The sequence below is a fragment of the Lissotriton helveticus genome, chromosome 12, assembly GCF_964261635.1.
Source record: "Lissotriton helveticus chromosome 12, aLisHel1.1, whole genome shotgun sequence".
In the NCBI taxonomy this organism is placed as follows: domain Eukaryota; kingdom Metazoa; phylum Chordata; class Amphibia; order Caudata; family Salamandridae; genus Lissotriton; species Lissotriton helveticus.
Genome location: NC_136073.1, coordinates 373944292 through 373971210, shown reverse-complemented (window position 1 = coordinate 373971210; position 26919 = coordinate 373944292). Strand labels below are relative to the sequence as shown.

Here is a 26919-nt window from a genome sequence, read left to right as displayed (position 1 = left end):
AAGTGTCACCTTCAGAAGATCGGCATAACGCTCCTCACACTAAGCCACAAACTTTGCCAAATGTTTGAAATGAACAAGTTACTTACCTTCAATACTGTTATTTCTGGTGGATACTCAATCTAACTGCAGATTCCCCACAATGTGCATATCCCCAGTTGCCAGACTGGATGAAGAAATTCAAAATGTAATGCTCCTGAGAGCGGGTAGTGCAACTCTCTCCAGCTTCATTCCACCCTGGAAATGCCTAGCAGAGCCACATACACGCGTCACCAATACATGCTGCCAAACAAGTTATGTACCTTGGGAAATGCTTTTTCTGCTAGACATTATCTAGCTGCAGACTGCTCATGTTTTAAATATTCCTCAGGTGTCAGACTGGGTCTGGAATCTTTTCAATAGTACCTCGGAGCGCTGATAAGGGTGTCACTGTCCCGCTCCACACAGACACCTTTCGGCTCTAGAAATGATATACAGATCCTATATAAATGCAACTCCTGCGCAATGACACCAATTACTTTGGAGAGCATCCGTACTCCCAGACACAGAGCTTCAAAGCAAATTGATGTGGCATGTGTGCAGATTCCAAGACTTGCAATTTTATTAACGGATACAATTCCAATTACTGACCCTGGAGGGTCAGTGGCTAGACTGAGTCCCTCTCAGAAAGAGTGTTACTGAAGGTAAGTAACTTGTTCTTATGATAGAGACTTCTAGCCACATATTCCTCAACTTAAGAATAGCTACTGAAGCAGTATCCATCTGCAGGTTGGTGTGTGAATGGACTCAAACCAATAAGTCCTGCAACGCAGAGCAGGCAAAAAAACCCGCTCATCGAACTAGACTGCCCAGACAATAGGGCTCTGGGTAGCAAATGTACAAGACTGGAACTTAAGTGTCGATGCAGCAATAACAGGTTTTGCTCTGGTAGAATGACTATGCAGTTCTTCTAGAGGCTGTATTTTGGCCAGTGTGTAGCAGATCTTATTAAATAGCACAATCCAGTGGGAGATGGTTCTCATCTGCACAGCATTGCCTTTTTTCACTTTAAAGAATTCCATTAAGAGCTGATCAGACACCTAGTTTTCTTTGGTATAATCTATGTTAAAGCTCAGTGCCTTCTTGGGATCCAAGCGATAAGAGTCTTTTCTACTTAGAGGGGTGTGCGAAGCATAGAATACTGGCAAGGTGATGTTCTGACTGATGGGGAATGGCATCACAACTTTAGGCAAGAAAGAGGCCTGTGTGAACAATACCAGCTTGTCTGGAAAGAAGGCAGTGTATAGCGGGTTGATACAGCTTGAAGCTCACTCACACGCTGAACACATGTAATGGCGTTGAGGAACACAGTTGAAAGAGTGAGAAGCCGCAAGGGACAGCTGTAAAACAGCTCAAAGTGAGTGCACATCAAGAAGGCAAGGACCAATGTGAGGTTTCAGTGTAGCATGCCAAAGGGGGAGGGAGGGAACATAGGTTGTAAACCTTTTTAAAAAAGTGAACAGAAACTGGAGACTTGTACAATGAGGGCTGGTCCAGCAACCATAAAATGATCGAAAGATATCCTTTAATTGTGTCTTGCTTTGCCAGGAACTAAACAAACAACAAAATGTCAGATGACTTGCCCCGGAGGGAGCCAATCTGGTGCATGTCACACCAACTCACAAATCTGTCCCAATGACAGGCGTATGCAGTTTTTGTCAAGGGATGCCTATGAAGATGAAATCAACCACCTCTGAACGAAGGTCAAAGGAGTTCATCTGTTGCTGCTCAATCTACAAGCATGAAGGTGGAGATAACAAAGGCTTGCGTGCTACAGCAGATCCTTCTGGAAGGGTAGCCTGATCAGAGGATAGATGTTTCAGTCTAGGCGCTCTGGACACCATACTCTCAGTGCCCAATCTGGATCCACTAGGATAATATGGACCGAAGGGTTCGGATATTCTTGAGAACTCTGAGCAGGAGTGGAAAAGCATACAGGAGTCCAGAGTTACACTGCTGACATTGTGTGGAGAAGCGTGGCTCAGTGGTTAGAGGCGGCAGACCCGGAAGCTGAGATCAGCCGTGGACCAGGGTTCGATTCCCCGCCTCGGCGGGTCTCGGGCTCAAAAATTCCACGGACTCGACAATTCTCGCTCCGGTGCCTACTCGACTTATGGGGTCACACTCTGCGACTCTGGGCAATAGCTTGCTTAATCTCCACTACGGCCCCTCGCGGCGGGATGCCTGGCTTTCACCTTGTGAATACCCTGCCGGGGTATCTCACAGGGGAATACCAGGACGGGTTCCCTAAGCAAGCGCCTTGAGACCCCTGGGTGATTCGTGCGCTATATAAATCGAAATACATTTACATTTACATTGTGCGTTCTCTGTAGTAGCGAATAGATTGAGCCAAGGTTTCTCAATTATCAGGAAAGACCTTGCACCACCTACAAGACAATTGATACTGATGATCCGCTAGGCATCGTCAACTGAGTTAGTCTGCTATGGAAAGATGGATCAACCAGAGGAAAATTCCATGACAGTCAAGCAATTTTCAGAGGTGGAGCGCCTCCTGGCACAGGGTCCATGAAATCCACCACACCTTGTTTGTTTCAGTGCCACATTGCAGTAGTTCTGAGCATGAACACCTGAACCAGTCTCTCCTTGATGTATGGATCCTATTAGACCTCTCAGCAGCCTTCGACACCGTCTCCCACCGCACACTAGCCACCTGACTGCACAACGCCGGCATCCGGGGAACCACCTTCGACTGGATCTGCTCCTTCCTCACCGGCCGAACCCGAAGAATCAGACTCCCGCTCTTCCTCTCCGAAATCACAGATCAGCTGCGGAGCACCCCAAGGATCCTCTCTCAGCCCCACGCTCGTCAATATCTACACGGCCCCTCTCATCACCATCGTCAGAAAACATGGACGCAGCATAGTATCTTACGCTGACAAGCTCATCCTCTCCCTTACCAACAAACTTGACAGCACCAGGCACAGCTTCCAGGAAGGTATGGAAGACGTCACCTCCTACACGAGCAGCAGCTGCCTAAAGCTCAACTCAGAGAAAACGGAAGTCCTAGTCCTCAGATCCACCCCCTCCACATGGGACAACACATGGGGGCCCCAGCACCCTCGGCAAGCCTCCATAACACTCTCAGACCACGCTCGCAACCTCGGCTTCATACTCGACTCCTCCTGCACCATGAACCGACAGATCAACGCCATATCTTCTGCATGCTTCAACACCCTCTGCATCCTCCGCAAGACCTTCAAATAGATCCTCCTGCATCCAGAAAGATCGTCACCCACGCAATCATACCAAGCAGACTGGACTATGGGATGTCCCTCTACGCCGGAATAAACAAATCTTTACTCCTCAAACTCCAGACAATCCAGAACACTGCAGCTAGACTGGTCCTCCCCATCCCACAATAAACACCACATCACCCAGCACCTACGAGAACTCCACTGACTCCCTGTCGAAAAGAAAGTGACCTTCAAGCTCCTCACTCAAGCCTCCAAATCCCTCCACAACGTCGGACCCCAATAACTCAATGAAAGAATCTCCTATGCACCCAAGAGAAGCCTCTGCTCTGCCGATCTTGCCCTGGCCAAAATCCCACGCATCTGCAGAGCCAGAGCACGGGGGCGATCCCTCTCCTACATCGCAGCCAAGACCTGTAACAAACTCCCACTCAGTATTAGGCAAACCCCCACACTGCAAGCATTCAGGAAGAGACTCAAGACCTGTCTCTTCAGATGAGATGGAACTGCTCAAACCACCTCCATCACCCAGCTCCTTGAGATCTTCCCGGTGAGTAGTGCGCTTCACAAACTCCTGATTGATTGATTGATTGAAGGAAATCCTATACATTTCAAGCAATTGGCCCTCAACTCCAGATGTTTGCTATGGAGAAGGGGCTCAACTAGAAACAAGAAGTCTCTGATCGCTACCTCTCTGAGTTGGTGAACCCAATCCAGCAGTGGTGCATCAGTCACCACTGCCAGCTCTAGGTAGGGAAAAGAAAGAGGTCTGTCATTGATTGAATAGCGATACAGTTACCACCACTCAAGATCTTTTGCAGTCTCTTCGGAAATCTGCACGGGATCGGATGGGTTCCCTTGATGGGACTTCCGATCCCATTTCAGAGCACCCATATGCCACCTGGCATGCTTAACCAGTAGCATGCTGGAGACCTTCAATTTTCAGCAGCCTCAAAGTCAACCTCCCTGAAATCCAAGACCGAGGCTGAAAGATCGGGATCATAGCCAAAATGTCCTGGACTCTCTTTCCCAGGGTAAAGGCATGGAATCAAACTGTGTCTAGATTGTCTCAGATGAAGGGGAGAGCCTGAGAAATAGTCAGGTGTGAATTCGGCAGGTTGTAAGTGAACACCACAGATGACAGGAGGGTCGCTGCAGTACGGAGGTGGTTGACGATTGCCTGGGGTGAGCCTGCCTTCAGCTCTCAAGTCGTCAAGCTAGGGTCAAGACCCCCATCCCTGACCTCCAAAGGTGTGCAGCTACCACAGCCATCTCTTTCGTGAACACCTGAGGGGCACTGGTGAGACCAAAAGAGAGCACAGCAAACTGAAAATGATCTTTTTCCACCAGAAAACACAGGGCGTGCCGATGGTCCTGCAGGAAGGGGATATGGAAATGGTCATCCTGCTGGTCCAGCACCACCATCTAGACTCCAGAGTTGAGAACAGACAAGACCTAGGCAACAGTGAGCATTTTGAATTTCTCCTTCCAGAGAAAGGCGTTGAGAGGGAGCAGGTTTACAATAAGCCGAAGGGCTCCATCCTTATTGGGCACCAGTGAGTAGCTGGAATAACAACGAGTTCTACTTTTTGTGCTGGTACCCTCTCCGTAGCCTCTTTGGCCAAAAAGGCTTACATTTCCTGCCACAAAATGGAGAGATGGTTCTCCGTCATTAGCTGTGGGAAGGACAGTGGAAGGTGCAGTGCAAGAATTATCGGTAGGGCATATCCTATCCGAAGCACTTGCAGGACGCACCTGCTCAATGTTCTGACCTGGCAAGAATCAGTGACAGTTCTCCACTAAGGGTATGCCAAAGGGGTTTGGCAGGTGGGGTAATGGGCTGGGCAGTCCAGTGACCTTAATTGTGGAGGCAGTAGGCACTACAGCTTTAACCACGAAACTGCTGGGCACCTAATGGAGGTTGGTCTGGCAGGAGTTATGAGGTATGTAGGAAAGTGGCCTTTTTCACATGGTTACCCCCCCCAGCACTTTGTGCCTAGTATCTGATGTACCTTTAACTGAAAGTGTGCTAGCTTCCTGATAACCAGGTCCCCAGCACCAGTGTTCTTTACCTAAACTGTATCTTTGTTCCACAAATTAGCACCACGTTAGGCTTCATGCAAGTCCCTAGTAAATGGTACTCCTGGTACCTAGGGCATTGGGACTAAGGAGGGTCCTTAAAGGCTGCAGTATGAATTGTGCCACCCTAAGGGAACCCTCACAAAACTCATGCAAACTGCCACTGCAGCCTGCGTGTCTTGATGCAGAGAAAAATGAAGAGTCAACATGACACACATCCCTTTATGTCATGCCTGCAAAACGCTACTTATGGTAAAGGTAAGTCACCCCTACAGCAGGCCTTACAGCCCAATGGCAGGGTGCACAATACCCTATGTGGGGGCATAACTGTACTAGTGGATGCGTCCCCCTGACATCAAGGTACATTCTTAGATATCAAAAGTGCCCCAGGGAAGCCATAACGAGTACATTGGTTGGGCACTCGTGATTTTAAGCTCCCCAGCTACATGTTGTTTTCACTGTGCTCCCAGATGTTTGGTAACAAACATCCATCTCGTCTTAATAAACGCACACTGATGCCAGTGATGGATTTATTAAGAAATGCATCCAGAGGGCACCTTAGAGGTGCCCGCCAAAAACCTACCGACCACTAGTGTTTTGAATATCTGATCTTGACCACCCGGACCCCCAGACACATTTCTGACCTCCTGAGGGGAGAGCCAGCACTCTCAGAGGCTGGGGAGCAAAGCCTGCTCTGGGCAGAGGTGTTTACACCTCTTCCACACAGTAACTGCATTCCAGGGAAGGAAGCATCACCATCCCTACTGCCATTGTTTTGCAACTCCATGACTCTCCAAATAGTGGAGATGCCCACTCCCTTGTTCAGACCCCACCTTTTTTCAGCAAAACAGGAGGTGGGTCCCGCAAAAGCGAACACAACCCCTAAAGTGGACTAGCTGATTGGCACACCACCATTTCAAATTCCTCCATCTTGTTTTGGAAGGAATTAGCATCTTAGGGTCAGAGTTATGCCCATTTTTCCCAGGATGTGGTCATTATGTGGCACCACCTCTGAATACAAGAACTCAGATTTGTTGGCTCAAGAGAAGAAGGTCAAGGAAGAGTCACTGCCTGGGGAGAACTGCAGAAGGAGCTCTGAACCTTTGGCGTGAAACCCTGTCTGCTCGTAACTCTCTAGACAATTACGATAGAGTGACTCATCCTGCAAGCTGGAGATCTACAGCAGCCTTGGGTAGCCGGGCAGCCCTTCAAAAACCACCTATAGTTGCCCTTGGAGTAGAGGAGCTACTCCCCTGCAGTCCGCAGGCACCAAAAAGCAGAGCCCAGTCCACTGCCTTGCAGCTCCCAGACTATACTGATGCCGCAGATAACCAGGAAGACATACTCTTGCGCGGGAAGGTCCGATCTGTCTCCCCACGGAGTGTGAAGACACTAGGACCAACCAGAGCCATGCAGCACCAATCCCAGCGATACTGCACGCCATGCCCCAAACAGAAACAGTGTGAGTCTCATCCAGATTCCCACTGCACCACGACTGAGCAGCCATCGAGAACCGCCATCATCCCTGAGACCCACTTTGTGAGTGACCAAGGTGTCCTGATGTTCCCCTGCCAGCTGTTTGCCCCTAACTGCGAGGACCACCTTTGAGCATTGCGCTCAGCCATCGTAACCACTCTGCACCCGAGCTGCCTGGCCCAAGTATCGAAGAACTGACTGTGCCACCCTTGCTCCAAGTGCCCTTGCGACCCAAGGCCCAGTTTGGGAGCTCTCCGACTTGCCCACAAGTCCTCCTGTAGAGCCTGTTTTCAGGTGGCCCCCTTCTCTTCAGCGCCCACAGCTAGCAACCTCATCAGTACACTGCTCCCGTGATGCAACAACAGAATCAGATACCACGCCGAACGTCTCATGGATGACAATTAGGGGCAACTGTACCGCCTTGGGAGAACTTCTACAAATCAAATAATAGGTCCAACAAAGGAAAATACTGTGGTTTTTCAAAATAAAACGATTCAAATTTTAATAAGAATATTGAATCCCACCGCTGAAGTTTTTTAAGCTGTTTGTACTTGCTTTGGATTTGATTAAAGAACAGACAAAAATACAAAGAGCCTTGAAGAAGTCTTGTGAAGACGAAACGCGCCACGTCGGCAATGATGGCTATGACTTTGTACTGTATTTTAAAATAACCAAATGAATGATCATCTATCAAATAAAGAAAAAACAAGTATTTTCACAAAAAATTGGAGCTTCTAATATTTTCTTTGGGGGATTGTTTTCGTTGATCTTGAATAACTTTAATTTCAGAATCACTAATCTTGTGACACTTTTTATGACTAGTCAATATATGGGTAGGTGCTGAGCCTATCTGAATCTTGTGTTTTTAGTCATCCAAAAGTTGAGGGAACTAGGGAGGTCAGGTTCCCAGCTCTTGCACTACCACTATCGCTCAACTTTACAGAAGTATATATGTACCAGGGCAGGTCTTGAGTGCCCTGACCTTTCTTTCTGTGTGTATTATTTGACTCGTAATCATGTATCAATCCGGCTTTTTGACAAACTAAGGTCTGCTTTGCATTTTTATCACTGCGGTAGTTCAGGACGATTCTCACTTCCAGTTCTGCTAAGGTTTACTCGACACAGGTTCGTCGGGTCACACACAAGCTTTTGGGAGAGAGGTGGTCTACGCGTTCATCTTTCAATACGGGTAAGATTCACTTTTTGTTAACACAGATTCTGTGATTTAACTTTCGTATAATTCATGACGAGCACTCTTTAATGGACATTTTTTGTTGTACAGATATCTTTACAGTGCACGGCGATTCTGCCATAGATTCGAGCTGTTTTAAGTAAGTGCATTTGTTTTTTACACACATGCACCGGCAACTGAGGAAGCACTACCCAGGGCACTTTATCACTGACATTGTGGAATCTCTCACAGTCATTGTTTGAACGTTTTACACACCACTTATCACCAGCGTTGCTCTTTTCTTCATTTAGGTTATTTATTCCAACCGGATCACAGCACTTCCGTGTACCTTTGGCCTCAATGTCACAATTCACTTGTCGTTTGTATATTTTTTCCCCATTCACTTTTGCACTGCACAACTCTATCACTGCCATGTTGCATATCACGTCTAGTAATCGTGTGTCTGGGAATCTGGTGCATTCTTTAATCTTGGCACTCGAATCTGTCTGCTAACACTCATTACATACTGATGTTTTTGGAATACTTGAACAGAGGCAGGTTCTCCGTTTGTGTACTGAACCTCAATTTCCTCCTTTTTAGGTCTCGGCCTAGGCAGCACATACAATGTCTCGTCAAAAGATGCTGTATACAGTATAGTGGGGAAGCCCCGTCCACTTTCCGGCTATCTTTTTAATTGGCTTGTGGCTTTGTTTTTAGGGTCGCGCATGCGCTGCATAGGAGAAAGACCTTTAGCCATTGATGCGCCTTTTCAGCCAAAAACGTGCAAGCATTGCATTGCATGGCAACGCGGGCACGTCTGGCGATTCCCTTGCGGGAGCGAGCTTTAACACCATATGTTTGTAATTAACTTGAAAACAGATGGTGCCCCTGCTCGTTCCCGGAAGGAAAACAGGCGCAGGCCCCCTCCTGCTGCCTCCTTCTTTAGCACGAGTCGCGCGCGTGTGTTTGTTTTCTTTAATGGCGCGCCTGTGCTTGTTCTTTTCTTCTAGCGTCTTTGCAGTCGTGCCGGACGAACAAAGGGAGCCCGCCAATGTTATTTTAAAGGCAGCCTTGCTTCCTACTCTCATGGACCATCTTGCCCCTAACAAGAGAGCTGCATGTCTGCACCTGAGATGTTTTTCCGAACCCCAAAACTATCCAACAGTCAGAGGCATCATGGGGCAGAGTCCAAAGTGAAACATTTGCCCCAGCGTTTATAATTTTACAAACTGAGCAGTGACTTGCCATCATACCCCCGCCCTTTCCAAGAATGTTATCCAAGAACGTTATTCTCTAAGCAGTTGGTTATTCTCGAAGCAGTTGGTTATTCTCTAAGCATGACATAGCTGCATTTGGGGTGTTTGCTAAAACCCCAAACTACTGACAAGACGATAGAACCAGCATGAGTTAGCAGTTACTCCCGTGTCATGCCATGCGCCTGCCTTCTACGGGTGTGTCCAAACCCCGAAATTTCCAGAATCTACAGGGCCTGACCCTAGCTTGCGCACTCCACCTGTGACTGTAGTTTTGCCACAGATAAGACCCTATAGCAAGTTAAGTTACATGCCGAAAGTACAGCATGGCACGGTCTGTGGGTGCCCTTGAACACCCCCACCCCCAAACTGCCAGTATGCAAGAAGGGCACAAGGGCTCTGACCTTTCCAACCACCGACCACCCTTCGCTGCCCCTTCTGCCCACCCATCCGTCTTGCACTGCCCTTTCTTCAGCCCTCAAGCAAGGATCCCAAAGCTGGAGTATGTCACGCTTCAGGAGTACACTATGGCCGCAGTACACAAGTGATCCCAAACCTCCGAAACTGTCCATATCTGCAGGAGGGGGAGGGGTATCTTGACTTAGCCGCTTTACATATATCCACCCCACCTCCCTGTTGCACGCCCGACCGCCCGTAAGGCGCAATGGGACATTTATGTTGCGCACACAGATTACGCCATGACCATTATCTGCGAGTGTCCCGATCTACCAAATGCACAAGTTACTACTTGTGTAACGATATATCTGTAAGAGACATTAGTTAGTATTAGATTCCTTACCTTAGAATATCCCCAGGCGTCAGACTAGATCCGGAACTTTTTGCGTAGCAGTACCCTTGCGCGTCGGTAGGCGTCGTCTGCGGCTCCGCGTCCGTCGTCGGCGTCGTGGGCGCCGTGATGACGTCGTCGGAGTACTTAGACGCCGCCTCCGCGTGCTGACGTCAGTTCTTAGACACAGCTTTTCCGCGCTAGAAACGCAGAGCCATGTTAAAAACCAACATTGGTGCCATTGAAACTAGGGCCCTGAAAGGGGATAGTGTCGTGCAAACGTGTGCAGCGAGGCCCACGTAGCTGCCTGGCAAATGTCCTGCAAGGGCACTCCCCTGCCCAGGGCAGTGGTAGTCGCCGTGGCTCGGGTAGAATGAGCCCGCAATCCAACAGGGGGCTCCTTTCTAGCCAAGGAGTAGCATGCCTGGATACACAATATGATCCACCGGGAGATGGTCCTCTTGTGCACCGCTTTCCCCTTCTTAGCGCCCACGTAACCAACAAAGAGTTGGTCATCCACCCGGAATTGGCGTGTGCGATCCAAGTAAAATGAGAGCGCACGTTTTGGGTCCAGACGGTGGAGCCGCTCTTCCTCTTTAGAGGGATGCGGTGGCGGAAAGAAGGTTGGCAAGGTGATAGACTGCCCGAGGTGGAAGGCCGTGACAACCTTGGGCAGGAAAGAAAGCTTAGAACGCAGCACCACTTTGTCCGGATGGACAGAAAGGAAAGGTGGAGTACAAGAAAGAGCCTGGAGCTCACTCACTCTCCTGGCAGAGGTGATGGCAACCAGGAAAGCAGTCTTCAAAGTCAGAAGGCGAAGAGGACAGTTGTGAAGTGGCTCAAAGGGAGCGCACATCAGAAACGTAAGAACCAGGTTCAAGTCCCACTGAGGCATCACAAACGGAACAGGAGGAAATGTGTTAGTAATGCCCTTTAGAAATCTATTTACAATAGGGGACTTGAACAAAGAAGGTTGATCAGGCAGCCTCAGAAAGGCCGAAAGGGCAGAAAGGTAGCCCTTGATAGTGCCCAGAGCAGAGCCCTGCTGGGCAAGAGAAAGAAGGAAGAGAAGAACCTCAGAAAGAGGGGCAGCAAGAGGATCCACAGCCTTTGCTGTGCACCATGCCACAAATCTGTTCCACCTGCAGGCGTATACCGACTTTGTGGAGGGACGCCTGGCTGCCAGAATGACATTACAGACTTCAGGAGGCAAGTCAAATGGCCTCAACTGTCGCCGCTCAATCTCCAAGCATGGAGGTGGAGACTGGACAGGTTCGGGTGGAGGACCGTCCCCTGCTGCTGCGACAGAAGGTCCTCCTGAAGAGGCAGACGAACCGGGGGATCGACTGACATACTGAGTAGCTCTGGATACCAGTACCTTCGTGCCCAGTCCGGAGCCACAACGATGACTTGGGCCCGGTCACGCTTGATCTTCTTCAGCACTCTGGGCAGAAGTGGTATAGGCGGAAAGGCGTACAGTAGACCGCAACTCCACTCGTGACGAAAATTGTCTCCTAGCGAGTGCCGCTTTGGAAATTCCAATGCGCAGAACTGATGACATTGCGCGTTCTCTTCGGTGGCGAATAGATCTAACAAAGGCTCTCCCCATTGCTGAAAGAGGCCTTGCGCCACGTCCGAGTTCAGACGCCATTCGTGATCCATCATGCACCGACGGCTGAGCTCGTCCGCCCTGGCGTTCAGAGAACCTGCCAGGTGTTGAGCCACCAGGGTCACGCCCTGGCGTTCCAACCATTGCCAGAGGCGCAGAGCCTCCTGGCAAAGGGTCCATGACCCCACCCCGCCCTGTTTGTTGCAGTACCACATGGCGGTGGTGTTGTCCGTGAACACCTGCACTACACTCCCCCGGACAGAGGGGAGGAATGCTTTCAGTGCTAGACGAATCGCCCGTAACTCCAACAGGTCGCCGGAGACCAGAGGCCTCTGATCTCCGCCTCTCCCATGTGGCCTTCCCAGCCCTGGAGGGACGCATCCGTCACAACTACGTGCTCCGGTTGGGGAAGGGAGAGGGATCTGCCGCTGACCCAATCGCGGTCCGTGTGCCACCACTGCAGCTGTCTTGCAGTGCCCTCCGAGATCAGGACGTGGTCGGATAGGTTGCCCTAATGCTGGGCCCACTGAAACTTCAGGTCCCACTGCAGAGCCCGCATCCCCCACCTGGCGTGATGCACCAGCAGGATGCAGGAGGCCATCAGCCCCAGAAGCCGCAGCGTCAACCTGACGAGACCCGGGATAACGGCCGAAAGATGGGAATCAGAGCCTGAATATCCCAGACCCACTGTTCGGGTGGATAAACCCAGAACCGCTCCGATGAAAAGGAGCGTCTGAGAGGGGCCACGGTAGGAGGGGAGACAAAACCAGTGTCTGGAGAGGTGTTCAGGCCACTGGCCTCCCCAAGGTCTCCTGCCCAGTCCGCATGAGACTGACACTCTTGGGTCAGAGGGTCCTCAGACCCCTCCCAATCCCCTTCATCACCCATCTCCTGATACTCAGGGTTTTCAATTAATGGGGCCTGTTCATAGAAGTGAAACTCCCCAAACGACGTCTGGAGCGGCGCCCATCGGGGCCGTCCCGACGTCGGAACAGGAACGAAGGGGGCATCGGGGACAGCGCCGCCCGAGGACGGCACCGGAGGCGACACCTGATGGTCCGACGCCGGGGAAGTCGTAAGGTCCACCGGCGACGACCCAGATCCCGAAGAAGGCCACGTGGGGTCCCGCGGCGCCGGGCCCGAAGGCGCCGAGACCGCTGGACCCTGCAGCGCCGGGCCCGAAGGCACCGGCGGCTTCGGGATTGCGGAGCCTTGCGGCGCCGGGTCCGAAGGCGTAGCCCCCGACCCGCTAGATGCCCCAGACGGGTCCGCTGGGCCCGAAGGTGCCGCGGAGCCCGTCGGAGGAGAGTTTCCTCATGGCCATGAGGAAGCGCTCCATCTCCTCCGGCGCCGCGTTTAGCCCAGGGACCGGAGGGTGTGGGGCTGGACGCAGCGCCCGCAACTCCGACGGAGCCGCGTGGGTGGTGTCACCCGAACCCCCGGCCGCATCGCACGAGCGTCGGGGGGAGTCCGAAGAGCGATGACGCCTCTTGGACTTCTTGTGCTTCTTACCTGACGACGACTTAGACCCGGAGGAGTGCGGCCTACTCTCGGAACTGTGATGGCTCCGAGCCCGCGACCTGTCCCTCGACCTCCCGTCGGACCGGGACCTCTCGCGGCGCGGGACCGACTGCCGGAGTTCGAGTCGCCTGCGGGACCGCTCCCGTCTGGCTTTCGAAGAGAGGGCCCGGCAGTCGGAGCAGGCCTTGTCGTCGTGGTCGACGCCTAGACAAGTTAGACACAGGTGGTGAGGATTCGTGACCGACATCGTGCGGTCGCAATCCTCGCAGTGTTTAAAGCCAGGCATCCCTACGGCACCGATCGGAGTCGTAAGACTTTGGAAAATGATAAAAAAATGATCCAAAAAGTTAGTCAAAAATTGACTACGGGTTACTGCTTTTTCCAGATCTGACGACAGCACGTGGAGGCGGCGTCTAAGTACTCCGACGACATCACGGCGCCCACGACGACGGACGCGGAGCCGCAGACAACGCCTACCGACACGCAAGGGTACTGCTACGCAAAAATTTCCGGATCCAGTCTGACGCCTGGGGATATTCTAAGGTAAGGAATCTAATACTAACGTGTCTCTTTCAGATCCTATGATTTAGCTGGATTTACAAACTTTGTGCCACCCTGATCCACGGTTCCAAGCCCTCGGCAATGCAGCGGTCTTCCACAAGTGCAAGGGGAGCTGAAACAGGTTGACATGGCACGGCGACCCTGGACAGCAAAGAGTGGAGTTCGCAGAAGACCAGCAGTGTGTGTTCCCTGTCATTTCAATGGGGAGCCGGACATTCTAGAAGGCACACCATGGCCAGTTTGAACATTGTTACAATATTTGGTCAAAGGAAAGGAACATATCCTTTGTACACAGGAACAGCGGTCACTGGCAATCTCGTTTCTCCTAAAAAAGCTCACCGTTTAATGGTGAATAAAACCCGTAGAGAACCGGTTCTTGCGTTTAGTAATGCCCTCTCCATGGTGGTACACAAATCTTGTGCTGTGCGAGTATATTCCACCTAACGACTCACTAGAGGGTGTTGCTGGGATCAGCATAAATGATACACGGGTGAAACCTGACCTGCACCCTGGCTGCTACTTCACCCTTGTGCCCACCCCTGCCCGACCTCTTCCTGCTGTTACTCGACATGCTGTTCTTTAATACGCAGCCGACAGCAGAGCTAAACATGGCAGAGCAGACACAGGGGAAAATGGCTGCTCCCACACCGTCATTCCGGAGAAAACACTTTGAGTCAATGCCCTGTTCCTGCCCTAACACATCCCGTCCTCTTTCCACATCACCACCACAGCCGCTATTGGGCAGGTACCCCTCAGCCGAGTACAGTGTAGCACGTCCACGCCCGGAAACCCGCTGTTCTTCGCCACTGTCTCCAATGTGCAAAGACTCGCAAGGTGTCTCCCCTCACCCCTTCTGCCATCCACTGGCAGGGTTCTAGTCGCACGGTGCCACCTGATGCCCACCCAAACCGGCCACTCAAGGCTTAGAGGTCTTTACCTGTGCCCAGCAGTGCGAGCTGGTCACCGGGTAAACCTCCCCAAATCTAAAGATGCGCCCTCTATTGGCTGTCTGAAGACACAAACCTCCCCCGTGCCCCTGGCCTTGTGTAATGACGGTGAGTTATTCCATGCCAGCCCCTGACACTGCACGAGGCTTCGAATGGCTGCCACACACGGGGCACCACTGACTGCTTCCTGCACAGCGCCTCTCCCTGGTAGGGGTCAGCGCACCACAGATCACATGCTAGGTGAGACCCCCACAGCCAAGGAAGCTCATGCTTAAAAGAAACAGACATCGCAGACAAGCTGAGGTCTGTCAAACTGACGTTTCTCTCCATTTCCCCAACTCTGCGTGTTTCAGAATGGCTGCCTCTCCACAACTGGCCCGCGTTCAAAGGGGAAGCAGAAGCCGGCCCCGTAAAATCTCACAATGCGCGCCCACAAAGAGTAGGATGGGATACATAGTATAGTCTGCAAAATGTGCCCTTCCCTTAGCAACACTGAGCATTAAACACAGAGCTTCTCCCATCCTTCTTATGAAAGGACCCCAGCCTGGAAGTTCCCAGCACACAAAGCACACGTGGGTAAACAGCAGATGCCCTATTTGCGATTACACCGCAGCACTGAAAAACCTTTGCAATGCTATTACAGGATTGCAAAATGCATTTTTTTGTTCCCAAGAGTACTGCTCCCACCTCAAACACACCAAATCGACACACATGTGAAAAGAGTTGGCTATTTAGCATAAACGAGCAGTGTTGCGAAATGTTTGCAGAACAGCGTGCTCGAAAATGTCTGGTTTAACCCAGATTGTTCCCTGACGGATGTAGCGCCCCAAGTCTTGAATAGAGACTCAGGGTACTTAATGCCTTGTGCCTCATCTCCAGGAAGGACTCCGCAAGACCAAAGGACACTTGTATTTATTGCTCATTGCAATTGCTAGTAAGAGAGCTCTCTCCAAACAAGCATTGGCATAGCCAATTTGTCTCACCTTTAGAACCGTGTAAGTATTTAGTTATGCAGTACAATATCCTTGGTGCAACAACATAAACTGTTGCATGTCTAAACACTTATGAGGTCCCAAAGGCGAGACCTATTGGCTATGCCAATGCTGGTTTCTAAATGCTCAGTATAGTGGAGGAAGCCCCGCCCACTTTCCGGCTATCTTTTTAATTGGCTTGTGGCATTGTTTTTTTCTAAATGCTGCTTTCTGATTGCTTTAGAGGATGCTCGTCCTGCCTTATGACGGCCATGTCCCCTTCCATGGCTACTGGACCCTTTACTGCGTGTTTGCTGAGCACTACTTTGTTGCCGTGCCACCCCTCCCGCTGTCCGAGCCTTCTCTCCCACCCCCCACACATTTCGTGAGACCACTGCCATAGGCTTGTGTTCACGCCATTTAAACTTGCCCCGAGATCACTGCCGTGCCCCCGAGCTAAAGCGACACTCCGATCGCCCCTGGGATCACCGCTGCCAGCTCAGGAGCCTCGGGAACACTGTGTGCTGCACCGCTGATGTCAGGGAAGAGCCGCACTGGGATTGGTGCCCACACAGGGGTTGCCCAGCAACAAGGGGCTTGTCCCGGAGAGGAGCTGCAGTGAATTCAAGGAAGAGCAAGGCGTCGCCAAGCAACCCCACCTCCTCCCCTTTCAACTGCTGCCTGCCAGAAGGGACAGAAGAGACCGCACTGCCCTGGTAAAGGCCCAGACTGGTGTCCAGGGAGCGGCAGTGCGTGTGATCGCTTGGGTTGGGGGCAAGAGTCTGGGTGAGCCGGCTCTCGGACATTGGCAGTGAGGGCTGGCTTGTAGGAGCTTGCTTTGCTTTGGGGGCACTATCTTTCAAGAGCGGGACCGCCAGGGTCTATGTGGCATTGCTCAGGACCCTTTAAAATAAAATAAACTAAGTGCCTTGCCAATCTGCATTGTTTTTAAGTTAACTCGCTGGGGAACTGTCTTCCTGGCAGCCAGCTGCGGGGACTGTTGACCTGAACTTTTGATGCTCAGGGGCATCAGGAAGCGTAATCTCCTCACCAAGCTGAGGTGGTCGCCACAGAGGGGGGCAGAGTTCAAACAGTATAAAAACAACGCACATTCGGCAGTGTGAAAGTGACTTGCAGTCCACCCACTACGAGCAAGCGAGCAACTAATAGACAGCTCCTCCCAAGCCACGGGTAAAGGAAAGGGGGGCCGCTTGGCCCCCATGCACGTATGGGGGGCCCGGCTTCCCCCCTCCCCTGTATACTCGATGGTGGGGCGTGCCCCCCCCTTCTTGCCGCGTCTTGACGCGGCTGGGGGGCGCCCCACCACCGATTGGTGCAGGTCCCACCGTTGACCCGGAAGCAGTAAGAGTGCTTCCGGGGGGAGGGGCCAGGTGGAGGCAGGCCAGCGGGAGCTGGACAGCCCCCATTACAGGAGAGGTTAAAAGGCCTGGGGAGCGCGGGAGGCGCCCTCTTGCACCCACGCTCTCCAGACTCGCTCCGTGCCCCTCAGCTAGGGGCTGAATAATTTTTAATTTTTATTTCAGGCTTGGAATTTTCGGACCACTCGACACTGAAACAAACAGGTGGATTTCAGTATCCAGCGGAGCGGCAGGGGTGTGTGGAGCAGCTGTGACCATAGGATCGGGCACCAACGAGAGCCCAAGGTTTCGATGGCGGTGGCAAAAAAGCGGAGCGGGTCCAGCGCGCCACGGCCTGCCTCTTCCAGCCTCTAGGAGGCTGTAATTAATTCTTCTTTTGTTTTCCAGGCAGGCTGGTGCCGGTGTCCGGCATTTGGGGATAAGCAGCGGCGGAACTGCACCGGAGCAGTGTGGATACTGACGGCTTACTGTGGACGACTCGTCGCCCTGCTTTGCTTTGAGGCCCGCAACCTGGATGGCACCCGGGAAGCTCTGCTGCATAGGCGGCTCGATCTGCGGTGCATGGCCGCTTCAGAACGGACCGGAGGCCATTGAATGGTGGTGTGAGTATCCCTGCTCCCGCCTTAGGATAAAAAACTACTGTGCATTTGCATGCTGGGCAGGTGGGAGGTTTGTCCGATACGCTTACACAGCCCTGAAGGTTGAAAGCGCGCGCGTTCTTTGCTGTGTGTGGTGTGCTGGTGGGGTGCGGGGCTTCTTTTGTTTGCCAAGAGGGTTGTCCTTTGATCTGGAAAAACAACACTGTGGTGGTGGCTGTTGTTTCGCAAAGTTTGTAATTGGCCCAACTGTAATGTCGCAACCAGCACTACTCTAACTTTCGATCGGGAAGCCTCGGGGTCCAATCCTTGTTTGTTGATGTTTGTGGCTCATACAGGGCTCTGTTAGAACAAAGGGCGGCTGAGACTCACCGTGATCAATGAGAAGGGAACATGGTATGAGCAATATTGCGATAACTGTTACTAAAAATCTGTTTAACCTGACAGAAAATGAGCAGTAATGTATGAAGTGAAAAGATTATATGTATAGCTCATGGCATCGAAATGCTCAAATCATCCCCGAGCTCCTCTTCACTGCTGTGTCTAGAGCATTAATTATTCTATGAGTCCCGATTAAAAACTGAGTCATCTGCTGCCCTTTCGGGCTAGTAAATCAGAGATAGTAATAAAACAGTGGGCGTGATAGATAACGTCTTTGAAGCTTTAATCCCTATTTGCCTCCGGGTACTCAGCACACACAGCTGTGTTTTGTTGCTGACGTCCGATCATCCCGCCTGTGACGTGAGGTCTCCCCCTCTGTCTCGTGGGATCTATTCAGTAGGGAATCATGTTGCCTGTATGAACACATCAATGCTAAGGTGACCACCAGGAGAAACAGCAATCATATTCACATCAGTGCTGGCACCTTAGGAGGAGAGGGTATGGAAGCGTGAGTTGACATCACGCCCTGCCAATGTTGCAAACGTGAAATTACATCAATCCCAATCCAGTGTTTTCAAAATGACAGACCTGTTGGCAGTAGCCTATTATATGTTTTGGAAGTTGTTTAGCCGGTGGCCGTTGACTAATAAACTGGACACACGAGAAACGTGACGATTTTCAGTAAACAGATTTTAAATTCGAAAATATCAGATCATTGGCCAGACTCTGCAGATTCCACCAGCATTGGGTGGTTTTGCCCACGAATTTACGAAGTACATAGATTACAGGGAACCAGTCGATCTCGCAGCGATGTCGATAATAGCCTGTGCAATTATAGGTAGACTTTTGTGGGGAATACAACAGCATACTTGTTCATTGTGATGCCTCAGACTTGTTATTATTTTGCAGAAGGGATTGCGCAGGTTAGCATACCATTGCCCACGTAGGGTTTGTTTATTTATTTATTTATTTATCATGGTTGCTGCTCATTTAGGTTAGGCAGCAAATAGCGACTGACAAAGCCAATAGTCCGGACTTATAGGTGCGATACTTGTAGCAGCAATATTGTCGTGGTGTCCCCAGGGCTTCAGATGTAAGCTTTTTCAATTATATTTCAAGTCATGGTTGCTGCTGATTTATCTTAGGCAGCGAACAGCCACTGACAAAGCCAATAGTCCTGACTATAGGTATGATATTTGTAATATATAGCTGGGGGAAATGACAGAAAGACTACAAGTGTGCAGCACACTAGGCTAGACCCCAGTTTTGTCCTTTACAGTCGCTGCACCTTCTTAACTTTAGTTGTTACTGCAGCGGAAAGCCATTAAATGTTGATAATATTTCATTCAAAGGCAAATAACACCGTGGTGGGCATAGGAATGAATTCAGTGTGATGTATATATGCGGGGCGCCTTGATGTCCCCAGACCAAGCTATTGCTACATAAAACTGTAACATGGAAAATGTGTACGTAATTGATTCTGGGTTGCGTGGACTCTTGCTGATTCATTTCCCCACTTGAGTAATTGCTTCAAGACATTTGGCATCCCCCCCTTAATTTTATTACCATTGAAATGTGAGGAATCTCATTGAGTGGTTGCTGGGTTGAATGTTTTATTTCACAATTATAAGTTTAAGTATAACACTTTAGAATGATCATTTGTATCAACTGGACTGATAGTTAAACAATCGTGGAAACTTTTCTATGCAAATGACCTCTTTCTTGGGGTCCTCCTTGTGAATAACATGCATTCAAGTGAGGTCTTGACGATGGTGTGTAAGCCAGTTCACTTGTATTCACTAGGGACCCCAGGTCTATTATTTACTAAGGGTCATACTATCGGGCACCATATCTGTAACTCTAATTCAAATACTCCGCATGTGACACAGACTGATGCTATGCTAAACACTTGTAGTTGCAAGTTTTATGGGACTGCGTCTGGTGCTAAGGCTTAGCAAGTGACGGCAATGTAATACGGGCATGTGTACTGCAGCTTGCGTCAGGAAGCCAGACACACTAATCGTTTGTATTTGTCTTTTCCATTTAGGCATGGCTGGGTTCATGGCGGATATCTGGGAAGTGCTCCACACCGCAACAACGGCAACAGGTGGACAGCCAAAGGGACATGTACGTCAGGTACAGGAATGGCAAGCAACGACGTCAAGTGTGATGGGCGATCGATGAAGGACTCAGGAGGTGCCAACACTGGGTTGATTGTTATTGGTGTGTTAACCCCAGATTTGGCTGGCCGCAGTAATGTAGCGGGATATTGCTGCACATAAAACGGCAGTATGTTCCTTATCAGGAAACTGTATTTCTACAGTAACGGCGCCTGTGCTCGCAGGGCCACCGCGGTCGTCATAGTATATTCATAGGTTACCAATTGGTAGGGTCAACGATCGTAATGTGGCAGTGCACAGGGGTGTGTCTGGACAGAGCCAGGAGTAATAGGCCTATGCAACACCTCAGCACCTCTTGTCGGGAAGCTGGACTCTGCCTTCACGGGGGCCCGAGCTCCCAGTTGCCATTTTAGTAGACACGGCACGTTTGGGGACTTCCATAGTAAGGAGGTAGCCGTACACTGACGGTTTGCCTTTTCAGTTGCACTGTCAGTGGATGCAACGTCAGGAGTGCAGTGTCTATCGGGCGCAGCGTAATGCTATTCAATTAAGCCCATTTGGTGGCCCATGGTGGCACGTTTAATTTCCCTGGATCAGTCAGCCCTAGCAAAATTAGCACGCATTTTGGGGGGTTGGGGGGCCGGAACGAACAGGTACACCAGGACGCCTGGATAGAAGGGGATCGACATGTCCGTACCGTGGGTACACCCTGGCGCAGACATTTCAGACCTCCCGAAGTGGGGAGGCGAGTCTGTGAGGCCATATTGTGCCCATGGAAGCAAATACCTAGTAACAGCAGTAGTGAGGCTTACTAATTGCAGACCATAGCCCAGGGATGCATATGGGGGGTTGGGGGGCCGGAACGAACAGGTACACCAGGACGCCTGGATAGAAGGGGATCGACATGTCCGTACCGTGGGTACACCCTGGCGCAGACATTTCAGACCTCCCGAAGTGGGGAGGCGAGTCTGTGAGGCCATATTGTGCCCATGGAAGCAAATACCTAGTAACAGCAGTAGTGAGGCTTACTAATTGCAGACCATAGCCCAGGGATGCATATGGGGGGAGTCGTGCTTCTTGAAAGACGGCGTCCGTTTGTACACATCTGGGGTTGAAACCATTGCAGAGAATTTTTCTTGCCTACGAAAGGGAGTATAGGGATAAGATATGATCTTGCAAGGAGTTGGTAGGGCCCGATAGTGGGAATAAACATATGAGGGCTAGGTGTGAGAAATTTAGTTTAGGGCATGACCTTTCAGTGTAGGAGGGTAGCAGGGGGGTTTCAAGGCTTCCTTTCATGGTCGGGGGGGGGGGCTGTGCCTCAGCCAGCTTAGGGCGTTCTTTTCATATTTACTCGACATACACGCCCCGCCGCCCTCAGTGGTTATCGGCTGGCGAAGTTGTGCCCGGGTTGCACCATAGTGTGGTCTCAGTTGATACCCAGGCTGCAGTGGAGGGGGGGACTCTGTTAGGGTGTTGAATCACTCGGTAAAGAGGATCAACAACAAGTTAGAGAAATAGTCAGAAAACCTCAATTGCAGAGTATTCCACATGGGTGCATCTGGGGGGACCAATTTACTTGCAGGATGGGGTTCACTTGACTGAGGCAGGCAATGAGTTACTAACAAAGAATATTTTAGCATGGTTAGAAGGTTTCGCGAGGTAGGTATGATCTTTCAGAGTAGGAGTTTGTTGGGGGGGGCCAGATTGTCGGTCAACTATGCTGGCCTGTGGCGGTAAGGTCATGATCGGTGAGCAGCAATATAAGGTCCTTAGGGGGCGTCACCATTCTCGAATGGGGTCGCCCAGGGGGAGGGGCCAATGGTCTCTCCTAGAACTTCAGGGGCAGGATATCCGCTTTGTTGGAAGGGTGCGGAGGAAGTAGTCACGCTTTCCTTGGGCTGTTAGCCACCCCGCACATTCACTATGATGTCATCAAACGGCGCGAGTGAAAGGGCCCTCCTTTTTGGTTTAATGGAGTTCACGGAGCGTATGGGGTAACCAGGAGAGGGACGTACTCTCCCGGTAACCGGGCCCTGTTGGGCATGCGCACTCATACGTGAGGGCGTAGCTGGATAATAAGGATCTGACACCGGTTAGCGACCTTGCCGTAGGCCCGAAAGGTTAGGATGCAAAATTCATACGTAGGATGTTAGATTCGGTTAGGAACACGCTGTATTAGACATTTGTTAAGGTTAGCCCTTCATACCTGTTTACATTGCTATAAATCTAATGTCAGAATTTTGCATATTAATGATTGTGAAAATAATGTTTATTTTAACAATTTTAATTTGTTTTCATATTTAAATAAATACGGCCGGGGGCTTGTGAGATCCCCTGCCTTCCAAAGAAAACTCCTCGCATGGCTAATTACTTTAAGGGTTGATGTGGTGGTGTACACGACAGGGAGGGGGTGGTCGGTTGTCCCAGACCATAAGGAAAGGGGGGGCCGCTCGGACCCCACGTACGTATGGCGGGCCCGGCTTCCCCCCTCCCCCGTATCCTCAATGGTGGGGCGTGCCCCCCCTTCTTGCCGCGTCTTGATGACGCTGCTGGGGGGCGCCCCTCCACCGATTGGTGCAGGTCCCACCGTTGACCCGGAAGCAGTAAGAGCGCTTCCGGGTCAAAGGGTGGGGCCAGGTGGAGGCAGGCCAGCGGGAGCTGGACAGCCCCCATTACAGGAGAGGTTAAAAAGCCTGGGGAGCGTGGGAGGCGCCCTCTTGCACCCGCGCTCTCCAGGCTCGCTCCGTGCCCCTCAGCTAGGGGCTGAATAATTTTCCCACCGACCAGCCCTTGAAGCAGAAGTTCAGTTTGAACGTTAGTTAGTATTACCGTTGATGGTACTATGACATTGTAAATATGTTTGGTGTGAATTTTTTCCTTAGGCCTTTTTCCCCTTTTTTACAGGCGGTATTATTGAAATGTGAACAATTTTGTGTGCATTGAAGTGCGTGTACTTGGTTTTGTCCTTAGGCATTTTTAGGTCGAGCCTGTCCCATTCGGCAGGAATGGATAGGATCAAATTTTAGTGTTGCATCAGGAAAGCTAAACCAGCCGGCGTTTTCCTCAAGTGCATGTGATCGTGAACACGCATCCGCCTGCTGATTTAGCTTTCCTGATGCAACTCTAGGGATCTGCTCCGCCCCCTACTGCACGCGCTTTCCATCTGCCTGCCTCGAGCGCGTCCACTTTAAAGCATCTGTTGCTCGGCCTCAGTTCTCCACTTCTCCTCCCCCCTCCTCCCCTCTAATTACATCCCTGTTCACGACCGCAAGGCCGTGCTTCAAAGGCCGTGACTCGCATTCTGGCCATCTGCCTGTTGCCTCCTCCCACTCCCTTTTCCTCTCCCAGCAGCTTGTTTTTTAGGGCTCGCCCCATTCTTTCAGCCCCCTCCCGCCTCCCCACACAGTATGCCCACCTTGTGTATTTATTTATTCATTTCGTTTTTCACACAAGCACGCGTAATGGCGACAGCTTCTTTTAGGTTTCGTTATTGCGCCATGCTCATGACTTTAATATGCATGAGTGCTGTGCTTTATATTTTAGCACGGCAACCGCTTTATAAAAAAAAATCGTGCATATTGCACACCTCTCGGGACGACACATTCAGCGGCTGCAGAGATAACCAGGGTCCCTGTCCGATAATCCTGCCTCCCCTATTGTGTAATGGCTTCGGGAGCAAGGGGAAGAGAGAGATTTAGCTCGCTGCGGGGGTAACGGCTGCCAACGATCACACATTCTGTTGCCTTAGCGATGCTGCACTGTAGCTGGTAACACATGGCTGCCGACCAATTCACAGGTAACCCCTGCCGTAAACTCTTTTAATCTAGATTTTAGGCAGACTACAAGACCCTGACTTGTGTCCGAGTGGGGTATAGAGAAGGTGAGTTCCCGCCATGTTTCTTGTAATCCTGACTGCGTTTATTTGCTCTCCAGTAGTGCAAACTAGACCCAAGGGCATCAAAGCGCTTTAAAAGAGTTTGTTCCTGGCTTGAAAACTAATTAAAGCCTGTGCGTTTAGTTCAGGCAACATATACAGAGCACTTACTTCAGACAACTCGTGTATGTAACAAGCAGAACCACTTCACAAATAAAGACACGTTTTCAACAGTGAAAAATGAAAAAGAAATCACGTTTTCTTCATGTGGCATACATAGTTTTTGTATTGAACCCGTTTGGGAGTTTCAGCAAAAGTAATCCAGTACAGAGGTGGAGTGGAGGTCGATGACAAAATGTACAACTTTATTATAAACATAAGCTGCTCACTTGATTCAAAGCAATTTCATTTCAAAAATCTTTATTTCGATCACAGATCATAAAAGATACAAAACAAGAGCATACAATTTAAAAACTTATTAAACGTAGTGTGATCCAATATGATAAAATTGATTTAAATGTTGGATAAAACAGTGGGAAAAACCGCTGGTGGAGTCCATTATACCAGTCTTTTCATCATTCGGGTTCGGGTAAACCACAATGCAGTTAAAAATTTTGAAAGTGCAAAAACTACATGAGGGGAGAGATCAGATTTTAGAACTCTATAAGCAGTTTGGAAAGATCTGAATCCCAGGTTCCTGAGCATCGGAACTAGCCAATATTTTCTGCTTCGCTCATAACCCTTACAGAAGAAGACCGCGTGCATGTCGTCCTCCTTCGGGTGAGCACACATTGGGCAAGATGGTACAGTGGAGCACGCTGTCCAGGACGCTGTGAACGAAGCTAGAGGAAGGCATCCATAGCGCCATTGTAAGAACAGTTTCCATGTTAATGCAGGGGAAATATTGTCCAAAGTTTTTTCGAGGGAATAGGTGTCTTTCATTTTCAGGAATAAATTTGTCAGGGACCCCTCACGAGTGTCGTTGGAGGCTCTGGTGAGCATCATGGCATAGTAGGCACTCGCGAGTACCTTTTTTGAGATCTTCGTGCATGAATTAATAGGATCTGTCCATAATTCCGGGAACCCTATTTCCTCGAACCTTCCCTTGACGTAGGTCAACCAAGGAATCCTCTTTATGTTCCGTAGTTCCAGGAATTCCTGGAGTTCCTCTCTATAAGTTGCAAGATCTGGACTGGACCACAAACGCCTCCAAAATTTTAGGGGTTTGAGTCCCAACTCCTCTGTTATGGATTTAATACCCAGGTTTAATCTGAGTGGTAGTAATGGGGTACTCTGGGGAAGGGCAGCTACCTGTCTCAGAAATTTGTTCTCCGTGGACTGTAACTTCGGATGTTGGGTGTAGCCCCACAACTCACCCCCGTAAGTAACCCCTGCCCTAGCTTGTGTTTTGTATATATGAATAATTGGGGTAAGTGGTCGATAGCTTGATTTGTTTGCCAGGCGCAAAGTGCCACCCGCCAACTGTGCCAGTTTGATGGTCGCTTTGGCCTGGTGCGACGACCAGGTTAAATGTTCATTTATGGTAATGCCCAAGTATTCGATATTGTGGACCCGTTCTAGTTGGACCATGCTTAGCTTTGGAGGGGCTCTATTTCGGGAGTTAGGATTTAAAATCATGAATTTTGTTTTTTGGGGATTAACTTCCAGTCCCCGCTCAGAGCAGAAGTCTAGGAAGCCATCCAAAATGCGTTGGATCCCCATCGGGGATTTAGACAGCAACAGGGTGTCGTCCGCAAACATAATTGCAGGCACCCTGTTGCCAGTCAGCTTTGGGGCATCAGAGTTAGCAATCCTGTTGAGGTGGGCAACTACCCCGTTCACAAAGATACAAAACAGGGTAGGTGCAAGCACACAACCCTGTCTTACACCTCTGCGAACGGGGAACCTTTCGGTTAGTTTGCCACCTTTGCCACACCTAACGCGGGCATAGTTGTTAGAATGGAGTCTCATCAGAATTGCCAAAATATCCTCTGGGACTTTCAGCTCTTTCATGACGCTCCACAGCCTTGCTCTAGGCACCAAATCAAAGGCGGCGCGTAAGTCTACAAAGATGGTATAGAGACTGCCGCCCTCGATTACCGCTGTTCTCCAGTAGAGCAGTTGTAGCCTGAATATTTGGTCTGTGGTGGATACACCCTCCCGGAATCCTGCCTGGTATGGGGACAGGATATCCATTTCTTGGATCCACGCTTGCAAACGATTTAAGATCAGTTTGCCAAAAAGTTTTTGGGATATATCTATCAGACTGATAGGATGATAGTTGGATGGGAGCAGAGGGGATCCCTTTTTATAAATTGGGACTACCTCTGCTCCCATCCAAGTATCGGGCACAGTCATTCCCCCCTGGATAGCATTAAATATGATTGTGAGGTACGGTCCCCAAATCCCTGGTTCCTGTTTGAACAGGTCCCCCGGGACCCCATCCAATCCCGGGGCTTTTCCAGCAGCTAGACCTTTGATGGCCACCCTCACCTCTTTTTCGGTGAATAAGGCCCCCGAAGGGGTAGGTGTAATCGAAAGTCTCTCGCTACTAGGATCCCCACCTCCCTCTGCATACAGCGCTTCAAAATGGGCCTGCCATACTGAGGGGGCTATGTTGGGCTCTAATGCTGGAGATAACTCAATCGTGCCATTCGCTACTACCCGCCAAAATTTGCGTGAGTCTCTGGTTGATAGTGCTTTCACAAGATTCTCCCAATAATCGTGGTCCCATTCCGCCTTAGCATTCACTAGGAGGGACTTGTACTTGTTTCTCCTGTCACGGATTTCTTCCCTGCTAAGGCGTCCCTTGATGGCAGATAGCAAATGGGCCTTAGCCTTCCTACATGTGGCATTATACCAAGAGGTCTTTGGCTTATAACCCTTCCTTTTCGTAGAGGATGTGAACAAGTCTTGTTCAAGGGAGTCTGAAATGTTTTTATG

The 26919-nt window shown here is 50.4% G+C and overlaps 1 protein-coding gene across 4 annotated transcripts in view; it reads right to left on the bottom strand.

The window, feature by feature from the left end:
* TDRD12 (tudor domain containing 12) overlaps positions 1 to 26919 on the bottom strand; it is a 3388409-nt gene that overhangs the window by 226397 nt on the left and 3135093 nt on the right. The gene's annotated exons all lie outside the window — the stretch shown is intronic.